A 19,377-nucleotide genomic window follows, 5' to 3' on the forward strand; every position below is an offset into this window, starting at 1 on the left:
ACCTAGACAGCGTCTTAAAAAGTAGAGACATCACCTTGCCAACAAAGGTCCGTATAGTAAAAGCTATGGTTTTCCCAGTAGTGATGTATGGAAGTGAGAGCTGGACCATAAAGAAGGCTGATCGCCAAAGAATTGATGCTTTTGGTGCTGGAGGAGACTCTTGAGAGTCCCATGGACTGCAAGAAGATCAAACGCATCCATTCTTAAGGAAATCAGCCCTGAGTGCTCACTGGAAGGACAGATCGTGAAGCTGAGGCTCCAATACTTTGGCCACCTCATGAGAAGAGAAGACTCCTTGGAAAAGACCCTGATGTTGGGAAAGATGGAGGGCACAAGAAGAAGGGGACGACAGAGGTTGAGATGGTTGGATGGTGTTCTTGAAGCTACCAGCATGAGTTTGATCAAACTGCGGGAGGCAGTGGAGGACAGAAGTGCCTGGCGTGCTCTGGTCCATGGGGTCACGAAGAGTCGGACATGACTAAATGACTAAACAACAACAAAGGTCAGGATGCTGAAGTAGATGGGCCATTGGCCTGATCCAGCTGGGCTTACTTTCATCTGGTGTTCTCCTCTCACTTCAGAAATGGAGGTGGGACAGCATCCTCCGCCATAACTGCAGGTGCAGGGCAAGTGGCACACATGGAATTGCCATCCAGCAGAAGGGAGTACATGGGAGTCAGAAGGAATGGCTGGGCAGGTGATAGTAGCATTGAGAAACAGTGGCAAACAGACTCCCCCGTCCCACACCAGCATTCTCTGCCTGAGCCAGCTGCCCCACTCTGCCTAATGGGAGGGCCTGCCCTGCACAGAATTCATTTCAGCAGTCACTGTGCCACTGCAGGCACGCACCACTTGGTCAGTCTGTTGCCTTTCATATGTTACTCCGTGGTGGGCTCCCAAGTAGCCAGAGCTAATACCTACTTGGGCAGGACCCTTCCTGACACAGGAGCTAAAAGGTGTGCCTGTTTATGGGTTGTGTGCACACGAAGTCTCCAGCTGTGTGTGCTTAACACTCATCACCTGCATCCCTTAGGAGAGATCAACCTGCCCAGCTGTGATCACCTCTCTGCTCCTTCCAATCCAATCCCACTAGCTGCGTCCCGCTTCCAACTTCGGTTATGTGGAAAAGGAAAAAGTAAAAGCGGAAGGAGAGAGAGATCCCAGCCTATCTGGAACAGTTCATGGTGCAATTGACGAAGGGCGGGGAGAAACAGGAGGCGCAGGCGTGGATTAGAATGAAAACAGACCAGTCAATGGATTTGGACTCCGGAGATCATCTGACTTGAGTTAACAAACCCCAACTGGATTTCGAAGTGTGGGAGAGAGAGAGGAAAAGTTTCTTTTCCCCCTCCACCTCCTCTTTCTTTTTTAACTTTCCTCCACTGGCGGCGTCAGTGGTGGTGGGGAAAAGCAGAACCCTCCGCTCTCGCGCGCTCTCCTCCCCCTGCTGCGTTCCTTAATTTCTCCCCGAGCGTGCGCGTCCGGGGATGTCCTACGCTGGGATGATGGATGGCAGGAGGGCAGAAACGCGGCGGCAGCCGAAGAAGCGCCCAGCACTTTTTTGAACTCTCCCTCTCTCCCTTTCCCGGACGATCCTCAATGAGCCTTCGAGAAGGAGGAGGAGAAGAAGGAGAAAGGGGAAGCTTGCGCTCCAGCCGGGATTTTTGGTAGCGGCAGCAGCAGCAGCACCATCAACAGCAGCAACTCCCGCTTTTCAAGAAGGGGTAGAAAAACGACGCACAAAAGGACTGCAAGCGGCAACAACCCTCCCTCCCTCCCTCTCCCCAAGCCCTGAAGTGGACGATGGGGCGCTGGATTCGCAGCCCTCTCCTGGAGCCGGAGCAGCCGCTGGCCCTGTGAAAAAGCAAACAAACTTCTCTTTGGGTAAAGTTGCTTCCCTCCGTTTCCCTCCCCCTCCCCACCCCCCCACATTTTGGAATGCTTTGGAATTCTAAAGAGAGGTGACTGTCCTTCAAGTGTCGATTGCCTCCCCCCCCCCCCGTTAAAGTGTGTTTGTTTGCGTCTTGGAGCAGACGAGGGGGGTCCGCGCGCTCTTTCCCGCCGCCGCCCCCCCCCCTTGGTGGGTGTGACGGTAAAAGTTGGTAACAGGCGGATCGGTACTGCTGTGGATTGATTGATCTGAAGCAGGGAACCTGCGCACGTGTGTCCTCTCTCGCTCTCTCTCTCGCTCTCTCTCTCTGTGTGTGTGTGTGTGTGTGTGTGTGTGTGAGAGAGAGAGAGAGAGAGAGAGAGAGAGGCATTTTCAGGATCTGTGGCGGTGCCTTGACTTTCCTGCTACAACTAGGCAGGAGGGGAGGAGCAGCAGCAGATGAGAGATTGACCAACGTTCGGCTTGGAATGTTGGGAGAATTCCTCCCCCACGGGGGTGCGTGGGTGGTGGGGAAGGTGGGGGCTGCCCCAATACTAGTGAGGCTGCCGCTCCTTCTGGGGAGATCCGTGCTGCTTTCTCTCCGCCTCCCCCCCCCCCAACCTGTGTGTATCTGTTGATTTGAAATCTCCCATCTCCGCGGAAGACGGGCGCGGGGGTGCCTGGGTGGGAGACAGTTCCTTCCACAAGAAGCGGCTTTCCTTGCCCTGCTCCACTCCCTGCCGCTCCCACCCACGCGCCCCAACTTTCCAGGAGTTTGGCGGACATGTGACGGGCGGTGTTGGTTGCTTTTCCCCGCTGCACACCTTTTGGACTTCAAAGCGTGGCGCGGATATTTCATAGCGGTATCTTATGCATAAGCCAGATATCCTACGTTCATCTCCCTCTCTCTCTCTCTCTCTCTGTATATACCAATCCCGCAGGGATCCGTGTATAGGCATTTTCCAGAAACAAGACGGTAAACTGGCGGGGGCTGTGAGCCTGCGATTATAACGGGGAGTGAGTGATTTGCAACTTAAATTTTGGTGTGTGCGCCATTCCCTAAAATCTTTTACAGGGAGAGATGGAGAGGCTCTTGGGTTTGACTTAACCCCTCGCAATTGTCTCCCTCTGGCCACTTATCCACCCCCCCCCCCCACTTTCCCAAAGCAATCTTTCGGCAAGTATATTTGCGAAGGAATTTCAAAAATCCACCCTGCAACTTGATCCCTGTGTGATGGGGAGCGGCATGGAGTGAGCTGGGCGCCAATCCTATTAAGGATTTGGAGAGCTGAAGGGGTGCTTACCCCCCCTCCTCCAAGAACTCAAAGGCTTGAAGACAATTGTGGAAGGAGGGAGGGAATCGTTTCTTCTTGTTTTTCTTGTTGCCCCCCCCAAAGAAACCCTCCACACATACTAAATTGCTGTCATTTGTTGAGATTTTCCAGGTGCACCTTTGCCTAAAATAGTTACCTGAGTTTCAAACTATTATGCTTGTGTGTGTTCAGATTCTGGCATTAAAGATGTGTTGTTTGGCCTGTTGAACACTTTCCATCCAAGTTGCACGGGGAGTCAATGTAGAGGTTTTCAGGCAGCATGATAAAGAATATAGCCAATAACAACTTTGGAAAGGGTGGGAAAAAATGCAGAAGTTTCACATAGGCTATCCCTGGGGTGGGGGGGATTACAGGGACCCTTTGGAGCTGTAGCACTCAACCAGATAGGTGCTGAGGATCTGCAATGTTCTTGCTGCTTATGGTCCTTGAGAGTGTAAAGTTGTTAGGATATTCCTCAGTGTAACTCACTGAGAGCACAAGACGACTTTTAATAGACTGTTGGTCACCTTTTATTGCAAGTGCCACAAAAATAACATTGCACTGGCCCATCAAAACACCACTCTTAAGGGGTGTAGAGACTGGCAAGATAAGTCTTCAGTTGTAGGGGGATTTTAGCTTTGTGTGTGGATGTATGAGAGGGAGATCCCTGTGGCCAAGATCCTCACAAAGAGAAGCACTCTAAATGCATAGGGCATTTGCCTTGTAATGAGAGGTGTGGTGCAACCCAATACATGTTTACTTGAAAGTTAAGTCCCGCTGTGTTCAGTTGGTTTTACTTCCAGAGAAATGTATGTGTAGAACAGCAGCTTAGCAGCACAATCCTATGCATTTTTACTCAGAAGTAAATGAAGTTGTATCCGATGAGAGCTTTGGCTGGATTGTGCCCATTAAATAAAAGTAAAATGCAAATGCATAAAGTAATACATTGGTTCCTTACTCTTTTAAAAAATAATAATCGACAATGCACATAGTCTGTTATGATCTCTCTTATTTTATGTAGTTTTTCAAAACCTGCGCATATTGGGGTACCCTTTCCACAGCTGATGCGTTTTGAAGTTTATGTATTATTGACCGTTACAGATAAAAAGAGCAGTTGTAAAACTTTCTCTCCTTTTTATGCAATAGAGGTCTCTGGGGATGTCCAAGAATTTGAAAGTAAACGTTGCACTCGCATGCTGCATAAAATAGCATTTAAACAAATATTGTATTGGCATGTCCCACGGACCCAGTGCCAAAAGAGTAGAGTAAATAAACGGTGAAATCCAAAATATACAGACGTGGAAAAGACTGATTTCTTGCAAAGACTTACTGATTTGATCTGTTTGTTCTAGCTACCTTAGATTTAAGAGAGAACCTTATGGGGGGGGGGGTTAAAAACAAATTTACGTACCTTTTGCTGCAAGGAAAACAAATTGTGCTGCCTACTTTGACCTGGAAAAGGAAATCTTTTAGATATATAGTACATCATTTACAGCTTTGTAAAATGCATGTTGATTGTTGCATACTGCTCAAGCTGTAGTCGTTGGGGTTTTGTATTAATATATCTATATATATCTTGATATTTGCCTGGAGTTATTTATATTTTGTTCAGAGTGCCAGGAAACTTTGACACCTGTCAAACTTTGACTTGCCCCCAACATAAATGGCATATTGAGTATAACTTCACATCTGGTTTTATATATATATATAATCTCTAACAAATTACCCACAGTGGAACTTTTTGTGGGGCAATTAAAAAATAAGGCAAGTTTCCAATTTGACAACCCACCCATAATTTTGAAAAGACAGAAAATCAGCTTATACTGAACTGTTTCTCTTTGGTGAACTTTTCAATCCTCTGGGGTGTGTTTGTAAAAGAGATAATCTTTAAAGCAAGGTGTGGGGGAAGATTCACTTGATGCTGAATCCTGTTGTTGCCTTAAGCGCATAACTTTGAAGTGCCCAGAAATGTAACCACTGTACTGCATAGGAAAACATATCCCGGGGACTCTTTCCAACTTCCTTTTAATGTCTTTATTTCTTCATGCCTCAAAAGGGTTGTAGGTTTGGGCGGATTCATATGGATGAAAAATGGTTGCAGCTGGACATTTGTGTATATGGTATGTGCGCTGAAGGCTGGGGCATAACACTTACTTAAATCCGATGATGCTGATTTAAAAGTGATCATTCTGATTTAAATCTAGAGGCAACTTGGAGGATATTTCCCATCTTATTATGAAAAGCTGTGCGGGCATATGCTAAGCAACTGGTGTCAAATTCTTAGCCTGTTTTATGTGGGAAGAATCTTGAGAAGCATCCTTATTTGAGCCAACTGGTGCCATTTTAGAAAGGGTGGGGTGTAAATGTTTAAAATAAACCAGGCTAGAATTTATATCTGCTTTTAATTTGACAAATGCTATCATAAATGATTGCAGAAATCAATTTCCTTTTGTTTATGCTAAACAAAATTTGAACAGCAGCAAACGGTATAGAATATACTTTTTGTCAATATAAATTGGAATGAAATATTTGAGATACTTGACAGTATTTCCCCCCTTAATTCAGATTTCTTAAAATTATTTAGTTACTTGTTTAAAAAGCACCTGACGATGGGTTGGGTGCCGTATGTGGGTGAACTCAAAGGAGGGATCTGTCTGCTGATTTATAATCAAACATGGCACAGGTAAAGGGAAGAAGACATTTATTCTGAAAAGCAGAGCCAAGATAAAGAAGTAGGTTTTAAGCCACTGGAAGGAAAGGTAAAGGTGATGGCAGCAGAGATGGAGCTGCACAGCTGGTTCAGTCTGGCCTTTTAAAACCTGAGATGTGCAGCCCAATCCTATGCACGTCCGTTTAAAAGTAAGTATTTGAATTCAAAACAAAAAAATTCCTTCCAGTAGCACCTTAAAGACCAACTAAGTTAGTTCTTGGTATGAGCTTTCGTGTGCATGCACACTTCTTCAGATACACTGTATCTGAAGTGTGTATCTGAAGAAGTGTGCATACAGTGTATCTGAAGAAGTGTGCATGCACACGAAAGCTCATACCAAGAACTAACTTAGTTGGTCTTTAAGGTGCTACTGGAAGGAATTTTTTTGTTTTGACTATGGCAGACCAACACGGCTACCCATCTGTATTTGAATTCAATGTGACTTAGTCCCAAGAAGTCATGGAATAGGACTGCAGCCTTACAGCCCAATCCTATACTTCTTTACTCAGACATCCTACTATGAAGGGCATTGCTCCCAACAAAGAGTGTATACAGCTGCAGTCAAAGGAAATCACTCATAAAGATTGTAAAATAATGTTGTGCTTTTACAGTACTTTATTTTAAAATACTTAATTTCCGGCCCGGCATACTGCACTGCCACATTGTTACCAGTGCCTGATTGCTATTTAGGATCAGGATGTTAGGAAAAAGGCTGTTCCAAGGCATTCTAACTTTAGATTATTTTGGGGTTTGATAGCGTCTTAGAATCACCCTTCACGCATTCCAAGGTGCATCTTTTACACAGACAATCTCTTTCCCAAGCACCTACGAGTTTTCTAGAAAAGTGAATAGACATTGCTACCCCTTGCTCCCTCAATTCCTGGTGGCCTACTGTAAGCCAGTTGTTTGCTCTGCATCCTGAAAGATACACAAATCCTTCAAGCTTTTTGTGCTCTCAGAAGTGCCTTGTTCACAGTGGAGTTTCCAGTACGGATTAGCGAAGAAAGCAAATTCAGCCAGCAATCACACACAAAACTCTATATTTATTTGTGTAGCAAACACCCATCCATTGCTGTCCTTAGAATGAGTACACTTAACAGTCTTACTCAAGTTGAAGTAGAGGGTTAAAAGGAGAAGGAGGTGGTTTTGAATGGTTTGGATTTTGTGTGTGTGGTTTTTTTTTAAATACTCTTATTCCCTAAATACAGCTTCTCTAACACTTCTTTGGACTGTTTGCACTTGAGCTACTTCTTCTGTTATCTGAATTTCTATGAATGAAGTTGACTGCACTGCAGTGTGTTAATTTACTTGAGCAGTGTTTGACATACACTTGAAAGCAGGGTAAATATAGAAAAGAACTGGGGTTTATTTTGTTAGCATTTCGAAGGAAAAGCAGCAACCCAAAATTGAATCTTGAGAGTTAATTACTTCCTTTAGCCACACTGCCACAGTGCAAAAACATCTTATTTAATGGTCTTTGGTTAGATACCTGCACACTTTGTGAATTCCCATTGGACACTTACAGATCTTATATAGGGCAATCATGAAAGCTCGGAACATATGGCTGCATATGTAGAACTCGAGGGTAAATTGCTGGAGATCTCTTCACTTTATTTGGAATACCCAATGAATGGGGAGCCAACAATAATAACAGTTTGGATAATTAACAAAAACTCTGTGTTTTGTCCAGAAATCCACTTGAAGTATACCAGAGTTAAAAGCTTTATTGGAACCTGAAGGAATGGCAGGAAAATGTCCCTGAATCTGTTAATCCTGGTGCAGTTGTTAGGGCTTTCCTTAAATAAATGAAAAAGTGCTAGGAACTGGAAAACGATAAGCCCAAATTGCAGCTGAAAAAGAGGGGCCTGATAATACAATCCTATGCATGTCTACTCAGAAAAAGGTCCCATTGAATTTGATAGGACTTTTCTTCAACCTTAGTTGGTCACCAGGATCTGTATATACTAGGTATCTGGACCTCAGTTCAGAGTCTACTAATGATGGTTAGAAACTTTGTTTCCACACACCGCGTCCCACTCCTTCCCTTCTTGATTTATTACATTTTTTTTAAACTGGCCATTACTATTTAATTTCTTAAAACTGGGTGAAGCAAAATAATACAGGCCAGAGTACTAGACACTTGCTGCTATGTATCACTTCTGCTCCTTTCCCACTTTCAAGGTCTGAAAGGGCATTTAAAAGAAGCCTTAGCCCAGCTCGAGACTTTTCTCCCTGTTCCCTGCTAGAAAGGGGGAGAAATAGAGAACCCACATTAATTTTGTGCATCTGGGAGGATAAGCTTTTAAAGCAGGCTCTGGCGTTTTTGGGTTAACTTGAATAGGTTAATGTTTAAAAAAAAGAGGGGGGTGGACACATTGGTGGGGAGTGGGTTTTAACAGAGTACCCAATCCCATTCATTCATTAGCATAAGAAAACCAGTTTTAGTGCATTTACTATTGTATTGAGTGAAGAGTTCCAACAGTCAGGAGGAGAAAGAAAGTGAAAAGCTGCAAAGAAATGATGGGCTATTCAGATTATTCAGCAAGCCCCCCTCCTCCCCAGCTCCGGTCATCTGCCTTCGAGATCGGGGGATCGGGGATCTCACTTTTATCTCCCCCCTCCACTTTCGCCTTTCTTTTGCCTTTTTCACACGTTCACTTTTGTCAAGGTTTATTGATCACGTTTTTTTCTTCTCCGCAAATCTGTGGAAAATTTAATGAACCAAAAACAACAGTGACATAAAAGGAACTTTTAGCACCAGGGCTGAATTCTCTCTCTCTCTCTCTCTCTCTCTCTCCCCCCACATTTCAGCTAGAAATCTGCCCCTCCTCCTCATTGTGTAGTTACTGTAGGAACATACAGTAGAAACTGGGGGAAACAGCTGCACTGGTAACTGTTCATTGGGGGGGAAAGTTTGTATAATGCGTGTGACCTGACAGAAAGCCCAATTATAAATGCCTTTCTCTCTCCTTTGATACCTTTGTGAGGGTCAGATGCTAGACACTGCTCCTGCTCACAGGACTGCATCTGATAAAGTATTTCCTTTGAGGGGAGAATGAAGCCCATTAGTTGCCTGGCATTTCAACCCAAGTCGCAATGATTGCGGATTACCAGTCCTTATTTACAGCTCCCTCAATTGTTTTAGTGGCCTGCTCTTTGCTCGGCCCACATCTGCCCTGCCTCTGTGCTGTCTTGGCGTGTTTTATGATGCAAATGTTTTTTTGTTGCTTTACAAATAGTTTCAGTATCTGGATGATCTCAGGTGGCGTAGCTGAAAAGCAGCTTCTTTTCTCCCAGTTGGACTCAAACCCTGTAATTAAGCGGGGCTTCCAGGGCGATTATATATTTGGTTCCAGTACCCTTTCGGAGCAATTTCCCTTTAGGAAACCAGTTGAACTTTCGGCTCATTAGGATTCGCTTGTGGTTAATCTGAAAGGCTTTGGACAATAGCAATTCTTAGCCCTCCTTCTCCACCCTACTGCCTTTTCTCTTGATTGCATGAGTACCAGAATAGCGGGGAAATGGAACTGAGCATATTTGTGACAAACCACATTAAGATTCACCTGGATATACTGTAGAGTAGTTCTCTTGGAGCTGTTATCTTGCTTGTTTCACAATAACTTCTGAATTCTTGTTTAACTTCTTACTGTGCTTGGTCTTATACGCTGACTCCCCAAATGTGAACGTATATATTCCACTTGCATACAAGCACATATACTCCTACTGTTACAGATCTAAGCTAGTGAATGCTGGAGAGTGCAGCTATTTGTCAACATTTGCTTCTGCCTCTCTGAGAAGTCTTTTCAAGCATTCACAAAATTCACATGGGGTTGCCTACATAAGGGATGGGTAACCTGTGGCCCTCCATATGTTGTTGGACCTCAACTCTCAACAACTTCAGCCAACATGGTCCCTGTTTGGATGATTGGAGCAAGATTTGAAGGGCCACAGATTTCTTCATCCTTAGTCCACACTCACATGTTACCAGTTTTTTTACATTCACTCTTGTATTAATCAGTTTTCCAGCTGGATTTTAAAAAACCCAATGAAACAAAGGGAGAACACAGGAGCACAGGAAGCTGACTTATACAGAGTCAGAACAATTAGTCCAGCAGTTTTCCAAGGTTTCAGGCAGGAGACATTTCAAGCTCTGCCTGGAGAGGCTGGGGATTAAACCAGAGACTGTATGTGAAACAGGTAGCTAAGAATGGAATGGAGGAATATACTACAGTGGTACCTCGGGTTACAGACACTTCAGGTTACAGACTCCGCTAGCCCAGAAATAGTACCTCAGGTTAACTTTGCTTCAGGATGAGAACAGAAATTCTGTGGTGGCGGCGGCAGCGGGAGGCCCCATTATAGCTAAAGTGGTACCTCAGGTTAAGAACAGTTTCAGGTTAAGAATGGACCTCCAGAACGAATTAAGTTCTTAGCCCGAGGTACCACTGTATTCATTGATGAGCATATGTTGGGGACGGACAAAGGATATAACTCTCTTTACAATGGCCCCACTTCTTAGTTTCCCAGGAGCATCTGGCTGGCTACTGTTGGAATTACCGTGATGGGCCAATAGGTTACCCTTTGGTCTGGTCTAAAAAGGGAATAATTACTATGGACCATGACTTCTTAAGATAAGGGTTTGAAGCCAGAGGCTTCAGAGGTTCAACTTTAAAGCCTACATCACTGGTAACAATTACTTTCAATCCATTCATGAGTGGGGCTAGGATTCTTCCCTGGAACAAATGCATAGCAAGAGAACTGGTACTAGCAAACAAACCTTTCACCACAGATCAGACTAAGGATGGTGGAATCACACCACCATTTTATGAGTGTTTGTATGTTATTTGCATTGATACTGTATGGCAAATTGAACACCCTCCCCCAGGGAACATTGGTTAACTAACCTGTCTTGTTAATGGTCCAGGATATGTTAAGACCAGGATAGCCAACATGGCAGTATCCAGATGTGGATGGACAATTCCCATCTTCCCTGGCCATTGGCCATGTTGTCTGCTGGGAATTTATTTAATTGAGCACCTGAACCAAGCCTGAAGTTCAAACATCTAGAAAACTTTTAAACATGGACTGTGGTGGGAAAGAGGAGCTAGGAAGCTGGCCCAATTTACTGCACCAGAAGCTCAAATTTCCTGATCAATTCACAGTTACCTCCCTACCTAACCACTATATAAATGATGCTGGGGAAAGAACAAAGATGTTAATTTCATAATCACTTTGTTCAGCATTTGAGTATTTCCCTCCTTCCCCCGAGGCCTCAAAAGGTGGCTGTCAAAAGAGACTGAATGTTCTACAGGGCTAGACAAGTGCTGAAGTTGAAAATGAAAAGAAAATACTCTTTTGCCTGCATGTGTGGAAAGGAAAAGAGGCTACAGCTCAAGGAGTAGAGCAGACACTTTGTATGCAAAAGGTTCTGAGGACAATCCAGTTAACAAGAGAATGAGCAGTCCCTGCAAAGCCATGGCTAGATAGAGTAGACCACTGATCACCATATCAGATGCTAGAAGGCATTATTTGCCTAGATTAATTAGGCTATTAATGATGGCTTTTTAGGAGACACCTCTTCCTCTCATAGAGTTACAATTCTCAGAGTGGTTTAATTACTCAGTCCTCCTTCCCGGAGAACTCTGGAAATTGCTGCTTTTTGTCACTAGGGGCTGGGGTCCTTAACACCACTCAGCATTCTGAGCAAATTTTTTAAAGTGGTATGATACTGCTTTAAATGTAAAGTGGAGATGGGGGCATTGGATTCTATGGATGAATGTAAATGCCTCTTTCATCATCCTGCATCTGCCCTTAATATTTATTTTTCTGCATTCATCTGTGAAAGGAGGGATGGGATCAAGCCCACAGGCCTCACCCCTCACTTGCCAAACTTTTACCCAAACGCAAGCAGAGCCTAAGGGCAAGCTGTGTGAGTGTAGGCTCTCCTTAGAGGTTCAGGTGAACACTCTCAAGTGGTGCCAGCAGGCATGATCTTGCTCTCTCAGTATTCATCTTCTACATGAATGAAGATATGGCCCTGTAGCAAATGGTTCTTTGTACCTCCTGCATGGCAGTTCGAGGCATTCAGAGATGTGGTCAGTCTTCACTAATGGCCTATTTGGATCATTTTTTCACCACATAGACTGATGACAAAAAATGTAGGGGTAGTCAAGTAAGTTTTACTCAGAGTAGATGCACTGAAATTAATAGACCTAACCTAGTTGCGCTTATTACTTTAAATGGATATACTTTGACTAAAACTTACTTAAGTGTGACCTTTGTTGTGCTTTTGTAGTGCTGTACATGAAAGTCATCAGAACCGGTAATGAGTGATTTGATTGACTGATGTTTATTTCTGAAGTTCAGGGCAGTTTATGTGGAGAGGCCATCTCCCAGTCCCATCCAGAGACCTTTGATGCTGAAACAATAGGACTGTTCAGAGACAGCCATGTGTTCAGCTAAAGCAGTAGTAGGCAGGGCTTTTTTTCAGCCAGAACTCAGTTCTGGAAACTTTCAGGTGGGCGGCATTGCCATTATAAGTGCAAGGGAGGCATTCATGGTGGGTTCTGGCACCTCTTTTTCTAGAAAAATAACACTGCCGGTAGATGACCATGTTTCTTGGGCATCATTCACCTTTGGAAAAGTGCATGGGCACAACCAAAAGAGGGTGAAGCCACAACACACTTTCCTATGCATACTTTTGCATGCAAACACACACAAAGGCCACAGAGAGCCCCTGATGTAGCAAGTTAGTCTCCCCATGTTAAAGCATGAAGGGGAGCAGGATTAGATTCAGTAGTCATTCCTCCCTGTAGTCTTGGCATTACTTTTCTCAGTGATGAGTGTACAGCTACTAGGCTGTGGTGCATTGGCACAATGGCAAGTGGGCACGATTCTGCTGGATTCACTGAGTGCATGGGAAGCATTCATGTAGATAGCCCTAATGATTGGTCTCATATGCTCACAGACCATACTCTCTTTAGATTGATCGCGAATATTGCATAACACTAAAAAAAACCAAAAGCAACCCCACTAATTTTATTAGGCTTTTATGCTGAAAAGTAGTTTGATGTCACAAATGAAAAAACATTCAAATATCCATTCCACTTACCCCCACTCTACATGAAAAGAAACCACATTAATTAACACACACACACACACACACAAATCTGTGGGGCTTTATTACAGCCCTCCTCTTCTTTTTCTTGGTAGCTGAGAAAAAAGAAAACCCTGTTGATTAAGGACATATCTGTTAAAAGAACATCAGTTTTAAAAGACTGCGGTTCCTTTTCAGAGGGACCCTTAGCGAGCCCTTTTTGTGTGCGGAGGACAATGCAATAAGTCAGACGGGACTTTTCGAGCTGCATCTGTAAGGAACTGTAAGGGCCCCTGAAGTACACTTGTGTTAAGTTGAATTGATTGAGATTTAATGGCCGTTAGTGGCTATGAATGGTAATGATTTTCTTGAGTGTCTTCAGTGCGCTTGACATTAATAACTGGTGGACTTGTATATGTGCATGAACCAACTGCATGATTTACTTATAGAGATGCTTTCGCCCACCCTCCTTTTTCATAATTTAGTTGTTTTGATGGTTTGTTGGGTTTTTTTTTTTTTGTAAAAAACAACAACAACATTGGCTTCAAGGAGCGTGTACATCTTGTCAATTTAATTTTGTCCTCTTGATATTTCACCCCCTTTCCAGCATAAATCAAGCCATTATATAGCCGGGTGTGATGAATTTGTTTTACATACCATCGTGAATTAATGTTATGCAAATGGAAGCTTTACAGGTACCATGATTTACTTAATAACAAGTTCCAATATTTAGGCTCATTCATTTTGTTTTGAAGGTTTATAGGTTGTATGCGTGTGTGCCTATGCGTGTGTGTGTTTGCACACAGGTACATAATTACTTTTTCAAATGTGAGATTTGTGTGTGTTTGCTGTGTAAGCACATATTGCTGGTTGTGAATCATGGTTGTAACATGCTTTGCCTACCAAGGCATTTCAAAGAGAATATTCAAATACTGTGTGTGGGTTTGAGAGAGAGAAAAATGGAACCCGTGATTATTTTAGGTAACATTATGAAGAGGCGTCCCTTGTATATCATTTGAATCTTTTCTTGTAGGTCACTTAGATAAACAGCAGTTTTTTATTCTTCCTATACTCACCATGAAGGCTAGCCTAAGACAATCCATGGAAGTGCCATACATTCAGAATGCTTTGAAAAATCTGCAAGAGCAGTCCAAGGGTGGGTGTCTATATTATTGCAGATTTTCCAACTGATCATACCCCCACCTGTTCTTACTCAAGGTTAAGGACAGTGGAGAGTGACACCTGACACATAAATACACCTCAAATTGCTGAAGATGAGAATAAATTTTTAGCTTTGCTTTCAAAAAATTGAGGTCTTGCAAATCCAATGATTGACAGTCTTTCAGTCTGTCATTTTCCTTCTCCAGATATACAGACACAAGGCACCTTGGCTTGATACATTGGTCGTGTTTGGGCTCGTGACAATATATTCTGGTCTTGATATTTCAGTGGCCTCAGGCTCAAGGTTTTAAGTCTGATTTTCCCTGTCCATCTAGTATTAAGTCTGTGACAGTTTCTAAAACTTGCAATAAAGTTAAGAATACAAATAATGTGAACAGTTTGTAAAATTCAGGACAAGGGTCCAAATCAGTCAGCAACTTGACCAACAGAAGCCCAAGGAAAATGACTGAGGGTTGTCTAACAACACATCTTACCATGTGCTCTGCTTTTGAATGCAGCATTTGTTCCAGGCGATTTGAACAGAAATGGATCCCTGTGCATTTTGTCTGCTGTTAACACATCAACATTGGGCGCATGTGATTATGAATCATACCTATCACCCAGATGCTGGAAGCTTGTCTGGACCTGGAACAGGCAAATGCAAATTGGATGCTGGTGGGATACTTGTAGAGCAGGATACTGTAATAAGGCAGGGAGGGTGATCACTAAATAGCCTTAAAAGTTATACAATAGATTTAATCAAACAATAAGCAAAAGAACGTGCAAAACTTGTGAGGGGGAGGGAGTTGCACCGTTGGAAACTGGCTATTTTTGTGTGAAAGGGAGAGTATAGGAAAACTGGCAGTTCTTAAATACAGCAAAATATTGCTTATCCGTCTAATCCAAACACTTCCTTGTTCTTTATGGACACACTTCACTGCAAACTGTCCTGCTTTATGAACCCTCTTTTGGACATCCCGTTGTAGCAGACAAACTTCATGTTCTCCCCGCTCTCTCCCTCTCCCTCACACACCCCAAGGACATCGGGGATTTCTATTGCAACTTGTTTTGCCCTTCACCTCTGAGGTGACTACCCTAGAGTAGATGTAGTGCCTTATTTTCTTCCGCTGCGTGTCATTACTTGCTAAATTAAAAGCTGTGTTTCCTATACCTTCTGGGTGTACTAAAACCACCCATCCTTAAGAACGGTTGTGTAACTCTTGCTGTGTATGGGCTGGAGGAGCGCTCAACCCCTGGTGGAGAAGTTCAAACAAAGTGCATTGCTGCAGGGGCCGCTGCTTTTATTGGCCAGCTTATGCTCAATGTCACACCTTCTTTGTTCCTTTTTATATCAGTTGCGTGATACCATCACACAGGGGCGTGGTGGGCACCCTGTGCTGCTTCGCCATCTATTTCCTCCTGGCGATTACTCTCTCCTAAGCATATTTGCATCAAAGACACAAGTTGGCATTTTTAGGTTGCAAAACTGCAGCGTATGGCATCCCCATCTTCTCACCGGCTAACTGCATGACAAATTAGGGGTGTCATGTTATCGCATTCTTTGCCCTCCATTGAGTTCTGCTTTAGCATTATGTTTATTCTGGGCACCAAATGATTCCTAAAGGGCTCATGATCTAAGGAATGAATGCACAATTTCCTGCACTTACAAGTAATTGAGGGTCTCAGAGGAATCCTGGGGAACTTAATTCATTATCAACTGATAATACTTTCTAGAGTCAATATGCCCAGGTAGGTCTTACTTGCATCATTACAAATGCATCCCAGTAATCACTCGAAAGAGTTCAAACAGCTGCCGAGTTGGAGGCATCGGGGAAACATGTGGGATCACTGCTGAGCTTAGACTGGCACCATCCAAAGAGCAATGAGAGAAGCTCTCAGGTGCAGTAAAATACCATCCCACCATACACTTGTCATCAGGGCCACCGGAACCCTAGATTTCTATATACTCAGCGGGAAACTGGTTTTATTTTAAAGAGAAGCATGGAAACTGAATAAACCATATTTTTAGTGCATTTGTGAGCTTCTCTCTTCTGATCTGATGCCTGTGCTCCTTTTGTCCAGCATTTGCATTGACGCCATTTGTAAGAAGAACCTGCACTTCTTTCAAGATGCTATCTATATGTGTGATTGAAACAGCTCAAGGTCTGAGCACAGTTGCGGAGGGCATATAAACGCTAATAAGAGATAATTGATTTTCAGACCCTGTTAAGACTTAGTGACTTAAAATACAAGTTACTTCAGGGGCAACTGCTGGTCTTGCAACCACAAGTAAATTTAGAGGTGCCATTTGTGAGAATGGGCACCTGTGCCTCCGTAGGGATACTGTCTTCATCAACACAATCATGGGAATGAACTTGTTCAGCAGGATGGAAAGCCCCCATGAGGATGTTCCGACACCAATTCCACATCTAAATCCTTTTTTAAAAAAATCTCATTAGATGAAATCAGAAATTTTAAGCATATCTATGTACATTTCTCAGATGTGACCCATAACAGACCCTAAATTTAGCGCGCCCCCTTTTGACTACATGAGGTTTTTCTCTTCTGTCAAAATTCACAGTATTCTGTATTGAATTACATGTTTATTAATGAGTAAATAAAAACCTCATTCGAAAAGCCTCGGACTTGAAAAGTGCTCATAGCTTCCAAGTGTTGTTAATTCAGAACGTCTTCACCCAGCTTCCCTTCATTTGCTTGCTGCCTACATTATGCCTCTTGGTTTCTCACACCACCAAGAGCTCCCCAGTCCTCACTGACTTCTTTAGACCTGCCCGTACAGCATTGTCTTTTCAAATGAACCTGCCAGCCTTCAAATCAGCCGAAGATCCTCAGTCCTGCAGCCAATTGTTAAGGACTCATGTGGCAGAAACAGCACATGTTCAGGTTGTGTTTTTGATTAGCTCCTCGGCATTTCTCAGAATGCCCTGCCCATTTCTCAGAATACCCTTGTAGAACATTCCTCCAGGATGGCAAAGGCCATTGTGGATTATGTATATAGGATGTCGGTCAACGTCCGTTGCCTCTGACACATCCACAACTTTACACAGTATTGACTTCTGATTTGGATAAACTGGAGTTCTGTAGATGTGAAAATGAGGTTTTTTATTCAGAGATGCCCTTTCCAGCTAGACAACAAGCTATTCCCAGAACTCCAGGATAATTTGAGAGTGGTCTCTAATGCAGAGTGAGGAAGTGTTGATTGGAACTGGAACTAGGGAGAGGCCTGGTAGGGTCATGTGGGTGGGAAACTGTCATGTGGGTGAGACTCTTGGATCTCTGCAAGCACACAATGAATGAACTTGTATACCTGGGAGAACCAAATGGGACAACTGAGGTTTTAAATGTGCATGTCGGAAAATAGGGTACCATTAAACTGTCCCATTATACCTTTTGTAACTTTATCATGCTGGGCACTCTGCGTATATCAAAGCCACCTGAGTAGTGCTCTTCCCCCCTCCCCTCCCCACTTCCTCAAGTTCTGATGACATCTGCTAGTGACAGATGCTTTTTGATAAAGCCATCAGATCAACATGCCTTTGGAGATACCAGGCAGGCAGGTCTCCATGTTGGTACTTGCAGACTAGAGAGGGATCCAAGAGTCTTTCTTTAATCACCTTCTCAAGTAGAGAATTAAGCTCTGCGTTTCAATCGCTGTGGTGCCAAAAGGCTTCTTACGACAAGATCTAACATAGTCCCTGTGTCTTCTTTTCTTCTCGTTTTAAAGAGCCCGTTTCATTTTAATTATGTGAAAAAAGGAACTGGAGCATAAACTCAAATGAGAACAATGACTAATATCATATATGGTACATAAACTTGGATTTTATAGCCCTTCCCTTCAAATGTTATTTGGAGCTTTTCGGCTCCAGCATTTGTGATGATTTCTCAAATCAAAACCAGAAATCCGAACTTTTGCCAGACCACAGGCTCCTTAGCGCCAGACTTGGGAGACAAGCACCACATGTTTTGGTATGATTTGAAAGCGGAACATGTGTTATTTTTAACCCTCCCCCTTCCCTTCCCATTCCAGCTGCATAATCCCTTCCCCTGCTAATCCAACAGATTAGCTTCAGTGAAAGCTTTGATGATTTTTAACAACCCACTCATGAGCTGCAGTGGCAAAGCAGCCTACGTGCAAGGGACTGGTAGCCTGATTGTATGATATCCCATCAATTGCTCAGGTAAAGATGAAAACTCTCCGTTGGGTTTTCAATCTGCCTTGAGCAGGACGGAGCCTCTTCTGCTATTAATCAGAATGGCGTCAGATTCATGTGGGAGCCCATATTGTGATTTAAGATCAAGAACTCCCAGAGAACTAAATGCATATTATAATTTTCTCTTATGTGATATAATTTGTTCCAGTTTGGCTTTAGATCTGCTGTACTATTGTTTTCTAAGTTCCATGTGAATGTTGCAGTTGGAACGACTATATTGTAGCCCTTGAGGCTGGAATCCTATACACACTGACCTGGCAGTAAGGGCCCTTTGCACCCAGTGGGGCTTCCTTCTGAGTAGGCAAGTAGAGGATTGCTCTGCCCATTGCACTCAGTGGGGATTACTTCTGAACAGGCTTGTCTAGGCTTGCAGTAACAGAATCTGAAGTGTTCATAAAAGGCGCAGGTTGTGTCTAGAGATACTTCTCTACCCACCCACCCCTGTTACTCCATCTGTTGTGAAATAATTAAAAAAGACCCTAAATAAGGAGAAATCCTTGAATATCTCCAGACCCAAAATTTATCCTGAAGCAATGTGGTTACAAAATGCTTCTGCCTAACTTGTACAACAAAGCAAAAGCTTTATATTTTTATGCCAGCATTAAACCCATGCTGAATATTCTCATTTTAGGGCATAAACTGGAAATTTTGGTGGGAGAAACCACCAAAATTGTTCCTGAGGGGAACAAAAACTTAATTTTTCTCAATCCAGTTTACTTCCATTACTCCCCTCTTCTGTTCTATTGGGGCTTCCTTGTGAGTTAGTCACATGAGTGATTCTACCAAGAGGAGGTCATGCAGTACATAAGATGACATCACACAGTTATGTAACCAGTCAGGTTTGTTTACATGATGATGTCACTGTTGGCAAGTGGGCAAGTCAGAATGAGGTCAAGTAAATTAATAAGCAAAAAAAAGGGGGGGAGGCGTTAAAAAATCCCCATGCAAGTAAAATGCTTTTTAGTATTCCCAATGATGTTCCTAAAAACTGAGTA

The 19,377-nt window shown here is 43.3% G+C and overlaps 1 protein-coding gene across 1 annotated transcript in view; it reads left to right on the plus strand.

Annotated features, from left to right (window-relative positions):
* The first annotated feature begins 1,238 nt into the window (after positions 1-1,238).
* GLI2 (GLI family zinc finger 2) overlaps positions 1,239-19,377 on the plus strand; it is a 192,844-nt gene continuing 174,705 nt past the window's right edge. The window contains exon 1 of the mRNA XM_028742935.2: positions 1,239-1,884. The gene's annotated coding sequence lies outside the window, so the exon portion shown is untranslated. The remainder of the gene's footprint in view (positions 1,885-19,377) is intronic.

This window comes from Podarcis muralis, chromosome 1 (genome assembly GCF_964188315.1).
Source record: "Podarcis muralis chromosome 1, rPodMur119.hap1.1, whole genome shotgun sequence".
Lineage (NCBI taxonomy): Eukaryota > Metazoa > Chordata > Lepidosauria > Squamata > Lacertidae > Podarcis > Podarcis muralis.